The sequence below is a fragment of the Bactrocera tryoni genome, unplaced genomic scaffold (genome assembly GCF_016617805.1).
Source record: "Bactrocera tryoni isolate S06 unplaced genomic scaffold, CSIRO_BtryS06_freeze2 scaffold_11, whole genome shotgun sequence".
Lineage (NCBI taxonomy): Eukaryota > Metazoa > Arthropoda > Insecta > Diptera > Tephritidae > Bactrocera > Bactrocera tryoni.
The window spans coordinates 20,934,893-20,941,838 of NW_024395824.1; positions in this window are offsets into that span (position 1 = coordinate 20,934,893).

The window sequence follows — 6,946 nt, forward strand, 5'->3', positions numbered from 1 at the left end:
TTAGCTGGTACAGAGCAGTACTGGTAGATCTGCCCGCTCTGTACGCATGCTGAGCCGCATGCAGGGGTGTCCTCTCCATCGCTTTCGACCTTATTTCATGGTCAACGATCTTCTCCATGGTTTTTAGTAGGAAATAAGTCAGATTGAATGGCCTGAAAGATTTCGCCAATGAGTATTCTTTTCTTCCTACTTTGGGTATAAAGATCACCTTCTCCAATCCTCGTGAGGTGGCTTGTGTTCGATCACGGGTAGACATTGGTCTTCCCGAATAGTCTCTGGGAAGTGCGCCCGCAGAAGCTTCGTAGCTCTGTCTTCTGCGCTAGCCGTAAAAGTCCCGTCACCACTGTTGATTTCTATTACTGCGTCAGTCATACCTCTAGCCAGAGCTTTATTCAGTCGAGCCGTTTCTGGTGTGGTGGTGACATTTTCGCAGAATCTCCTGAAGCTTGCCTGCTTTGCAGACCTAATCTCCTTTTTTTTAAGTGAGGTAGCTCCTATATTCTTCCCAGACGCCCGTACGTTTCGCTTTGTTAAATAGGCTCCGTACATTTTTCCGGAGGTCTGCAAGTTTCCTTGACCACCAGGGATAGTTTCGTCTGCCTGTAGGCACTTTTAGAGGGCAGCTGCCATGATAAGCATTGATAACAGACCCGCTCAGCTCAGAGAGCCTACTCTCAATTCCTGGGTCTGAAACGCTCTTATCAGTCTGCCTCCTATTGCTCAATTCCTCGCTTAGGGTTGCGTCTAGGGGGGAGTTGTCTGACCTCTACCTTTAGCGTGAATCTTACAATCCTGTGGTCTGACAAGGAGGGCTCCGTTAAGACTCGCCATTGTGAGACCAATCCGTTCGCGGGTTCATTGCTCATGGCGATGTCCATCACCTCCCACCAGCTTATAGTTCTGAATGTGGGTTCACACCCTAAATTCTCTATCGCTAAAGTATTACCTAATATCTACACCTCTTGCATTGCAGTTTGCACTGCCCCATTCTAAGTGGTGGGCGTTTGCGCCACAGCCAATAATTAGGGGAAGCTTGTATCTTCTGCAGTGCCACCACCTCCAGATTACCTTATTGCACTCCGTCTTGAGGCAGCAGGATGCCCAGTGTATCCGCTGTGAACCTGCTCGTTATGACAGTTGAAGCTGCCGCCGCGTGATGCAGGTTCACCTGGGCGACTTCCGTGTTGATGGTTACTACAATAGTGGTTCGAGGAGAAGCAGATCCTCATCCCCGCCGTCAACCGCGCTGCCGTCCAGTGGGTCTCCTAGCCCCTCAAGGAGTTCCTGCGTGGAGGGTAGCTCTGCTCCCTGGCCGCAGGAACTATCATCTGGGACTTTGGGGGTCGCCGCAGGCATAGCCTGCCCAGCCCTGCTCTCGCTGGGCTGATTCGCAACCTCGTCCACGCTGCCGTCGTCTATGTACAGGTACACAACTTTTTAGGCCCAGGTTTTGGTTCTAAACCAGACCTAGGGCGAACTCATAGAGCTTGTTCCCGCAACGGGGGAGGAACATTGTCATACTGTGCATGATTGGAAAGTCCTTCGCCCTTCTCGCACAGAGGACGGGACCCTCCCAGCTGTGGGGCGAATTCTCGCAGCAAGTTGGCGGACGTCTCGTCCTTACAGTCCATCTGTAGCATACCTCCTTTGAAATCCACCCTAAAGGAAGGACGCCGCGTATTCATTCCCTCTGAATACCTCTTCCATGAGGAGGTCCTGGAGCACGGTAAGCTCCTCCGATCCGAGCGACTCCGCCGGGTAGTTTTGAGGCAGTACAGGCATGCGGATGCCTTTAACAGCATCCGCATATCTGCGTCGCCCTTCCTCCACCCGGTGGGGAGCCGGTACGGATGGTTGGCTTCCGGCTGTCTTTCATCCTTTTGGAGCTGGGGGGTTCCTGGGGCGTGATCTCGCCGCTCTTCCGCTTCACTGTTTGGACGTATGTGTCCGAGGGCGCTGCCCTTTCGTCGCCACGCCTTGCGGTCAGGGTTGCACTGACAGGTCCACGGTTGCTAGTACCGCTACGTTGCGTGCGAGCTGACACGGTCCTGTTGCGCTCCTCAATTCGTCGTAAATCTCGTACATCGTTCCATAGAAAGCGATATTCGGCATGGCCAATGCGCAAAGGACCATAAATCTTTCGCAGAAGTTTTCTCACGAAAACTCTCAACGGCGACTCATTAGTTGATGTCATCGTCCAAGCCTCTACACCATATAGCAGGACGGGAATTATGAGCGACTTATAGAGTTTGGTTTTTGTTCGTCGAGAGAGGACTTTACTTTTCAATTGCCTACTTAGTCCGAAGTAGCACCTGTTGGGAAGAGTTTTCCTGCGTTGGATTTCCAGGCTGACATTGTTGGTGGTGTTTATGCTGGTTCCCAAATATTCGAAACTATCTACAACTTGAAAGTTATGACTGTCAACAGTGACGTGAGCGCCAAGTCGCGAGCGCTGTTTGCTTGATGACAGGAGATATTTTGTCTTGCCCTCGTTCACAACCAGACCCATTTGCTTTGCTTCCTTGTCCAGTCTGGAGAAAGCAGAACTAACGGCGCGGGTGTTGAGGCCGATGATATCAATATCATCGGTATACGGCAGCAGCTGTACACTCTTATAAAAGATTGTACCTGTTCGATTAAGTTCTGCAGCTCGAATTATTTTCTCCAGCAGCAGATTGGAGAAGTCGCACGATAGGGAGTCGCCTTGTCTGAAACTTCGTTTGGCATCGAACGGCTCGGAGAGGTCTTTCCCGATCCTGACGGAGCTTTTGGTGTTGCTCAACGTCAGTTTACACAGTTTTGCGGGGATACCACATACAGACATCGCGGCATACAGGCAGCTCCTTTTCGTGCTGTCAAAAGCAGCTTTGAAGTCGACGAAGAGGTGGTGTGTGTCGATTCTCCTTTCACGGATCTTTTCCAAAATTTGGTGCATGGTGAATATCTGGTCGGTTGTTGATTTTCCAGGTCTAAAGCCACACTGATAAGGTCCAATCAGTTTGTTTACGGTGGGCTTTAATCTTTCACAAAATACGCTCGAAAGAACCTTATATGCGATGTTGAGGAGGCTAATCCCACGGTAAATGGCGCAGATTGTGGGGTCTCCCTTTTTGTGGATTGGGCAGAGCACACTTAAATTCCAATCGTTGGGAGTGCTTGTTGAATTTTCTTATGCTGGAATCTAGTACCAAAGATAACCATATTTCGGGCCCCGGCGAAGTCGATCAGCCTCAACTCATTTTAGGATGTTTCGTCGTGGAGGCTAAATTTACCGACCGTAGTGCCAAAGATACCTTCTTTGCCCACCCTGTCGTTAAAGTCGCCAAGCACGGTTTTGACATCGTGGCGGGGGCAGCTCTCATAGGCGCGCTCCAAGCGCTCATAGAAGGCATATTTGGTCACATCGTCCTTCTCTTCCGTCGGGGCGTGGGCACAAATCAGCGATATGTTGAAGAACCTCGCTTAGATGCGGATTGTGCCCAGACGTTCATTCACCAGAGTGAATGGTAGTACTCGGCGACGGAGTCTCTCTCCCACCACGAATTCCACACCAAACTTTCGCTCCTTTATAAGGCCACTGTAGTAAATGTCACAAGGACCTGCTCGTCTCTGTCCTTGTCCCATCCACCGCATTTCTTGGACGGCGGTGATGTCAGCCTTTATTTTCACGAGGACATCAACCAGCTGGGCAGCGGCACCTTCCCAATTAAGGGACTGGACATTCCAGGTGCATGTCCTTAATTCGTCGTCCTTATGTCGTTTACCATGGTCGTCATAGAAAGGGGGGTTTCTCTTCCGAGGCTGTTGGTAATTTTTCATTGGTAGAGTTTTTTACGTGACGGGTCCTAAACCCAGCGCACAACCAGGCAGGGGATGTTTCGCCTTCGAGCGGATGTTCTTAGGCTACCCAGAGGATACTTGGTCAAAGACCGGAAGTCGTGAGCTGGTTGAGCCAATGGTTTCTGGCCACTCCCAAGTGAATGGCGATCAGATAACTTTCCTCACTTCCGTGAACTTCTACATGACTCCATCCTCCTTAATATAGCATATTCATTTATATCAAGAAGATATAATTATATTTTTTGCAGCATTAAACTTCATTCTATAAGCAAAGTTTAAAATAGTATTTAGAAGTGTTGAATATAGTACTATAAATTATTATAGCTTCAAACGGCGCTGCAACACAAACAAGCTATGTGAGTAGAGGAACGCCTCAAGGGGGGGTCCTCTCTCCGCTTCTATGGGTTGCAGCGCTGAACGAAATACTACTCCAACTAAACGGTGGAGGGGTGAAAGCAGTAGCGTATGCAGACGATATAGTGTTGTTGGTTTCAGGCATGTTTCCTTCAACAGTCAGCGAGATTATGGAAAGAGCACTTCGTAGGTTGAACCTATGGGCTAAAAACAATGGTCTAAGAGTTAACCCGAACAAAACAGAATTGATGCTATTCACTAGCAGAACCAAAATACCTCAGATTCAACTTCCGGTACTAAACGGTACAACACTAACTCTATCCCTCACAGCTAAATACTTGGGGGTGGAGATAGACACCAAACTGTCGTGGAAAATAAATATAGAAAAAAGAATAAACAAAGCATACATGGCCTACTATACTTGTAAGAAAATCGTTAACAAGAATTGGGGCCTTAAACCAAGTATAATCATGTGGATGTATACGGCTGTCATAAGACCTATGCTTTCATATGGAGCTCTGGTATGGTGGCCAGCGCTAAACAAACAATACAATATTAGAAAATTAAATGGAATACGAAGAGCAGCATGTGCGGGTGTTACGAGTGCAATCAGGTCATGTCCGACTGATGCGCTCAATGTGATCCTGCATCAACTACCAATGGACATTTTTATTCACAAAACAGCAGCTATTGCGGCGATAAGAATAAAAGAATTGGGAGGTTGGAATCAGCAGAACTACGGACATAGTGTAATTCTAAACAAGTTTACTATTAACAAATCAGACTACATTCTCCCAAAGCTAGATTTCAATAGACACTTCCAGGTGAGGATACCATCTAGACGAGAATGGAGAAAAGGTTCAATGGTAGAGGAAGATACCACCTCAATCTATACCGACGGGTCCAAAATGGACTGCGGAGTAGGCACGGGGGTATTCTCCGCTGACCTAGGCATATCTCTCTCTATACGTCTACCGAACTCGTCTAGCATCTTCCAAGCAGAAGTACTAGGCATAGAAAAAGCCTGCGAAGTTCTATTAGAAAACCACGGGAATATACATAAAGCAACTATATTTACGGACAGCCAGGCGGCCCTCCTGGCTTTGTCTTCACCCATGACAAATTCCAGTACAGTTCACAACTGCAAGAGTGCACTAAGCTCAATAAAAGACAAGCTCCAGCTAAACTTGATCTGGGTTCCCGGCCACAGGAACATTTTCGGTAACGAAAAAGCAGACGAGTTGGCAAAGGCAGGAACTTTCCTCAATGAATCCAAGGCGGAGCTAATACCAAGCCCGCTAGGATCGATAAAAGGAGAGATCAATAGACAATTTCAGCAAATTGCAAACAACAGGTGGAAAAACATTACAAAATGCGTCATAACTAAACAATTATGGCCAACATATGACGGGAAAAGAACCAATGACTTATTAAATAGGTCAAGAAAAAGTATTTACAGAATAACAGCAACCACAACAGGGCACTGGCCATTTGGGGAACATGCGTGCAAAATGGGCTTGCCCTACAACGACATCTGCCGTGGCTGCGGAGTAGCAGGGAACAAGGAAACAATCTTCCACTTTCTCTTCGAATGCCCAGCTCTAGCACAGATCCGACACAAAAAACTCGGAATCCACCAAGCACCAAACCTTGAATGGATTTCCACCAAAAGCATATCGGACATAAGTAGTTTCATCGAAACCTCAAAATGGTTTGAGAGAGAAGGTGAAACGTAAGAGCAGATGCAGGAGGTTCTACGAATAATGTATCAAAATGGCGCATCAAGTGCTAATTGAGCCCGATAGGGCTGCACTCCTACCTACCTACCTACTATAAATTTATAATTTAATGTTATAGCATTTTTGCTTTTTGCAACCTGTTTTAACCTCTCGCCACTCTTTTTCACCAGAGGTGGCCGTCATGTTTTTATTGTGAACGTACACTTGGGGGGGGGTAGTTTTGAGGCCTGATGCCACCGAAACACAACACTTCTTGCTAAAGCAACATCTGGTTAAGCCTGTTTGTTCAAAGCAAATGTCTCTGTTGCAGCTTTACCGAGTTTCACACAGAATTTAATCGCGTACATTTAAATTAAAACACCCAACATTTAGTACGGATAAAAATTACTATATAGTGGTTATATATTATATGGAGAAACTATTTAAATCTTTTTAAAGTATATTAGAACAACTGACTTTTGACCTTTCAATACCCAATAAAAGGATTTAAGCTTGTTAGCTCTCAATCATTAAATGTTTTTAATCATTTTCCATTGAAAATAATACTACGATGCTTCAAATTACAAAACGTTTCATCAAAAATTTAAATTTCACAAATTTATTTATTTTTCATTATTTTACATTTTTATAAGTGGTCTTGAACGATGCAACAAATCCCTCCGTTTACATATATGTTTGGTAAGATTTCAATCTGACCATCGCTCGTTTCCAATTGATAAACGTCAAAACCTACTGAACTTTGACGTTTAGCAATTGCTATCTCACTTCTAGTGAGAGAGGAGTTGGACATCTCTTTATCTCTGCTCTGCAGGTGCTCAGATACAACTGACCAGCCGCTCTTTTATTAGCTAGAAATGCTCTCTACCAAATCCAGTCGGTGCGGGCACGCTCCGAAGTACAGTCGCGGCAGAAGAAAATCAGTCCTATTTCTTTTCAGACAAACCCTGTGCCTACTGCAGGTGAATTGCGTTTTTTTCACGATATTTCGCGTTATGCAAAGAGCTGTAGCCGAA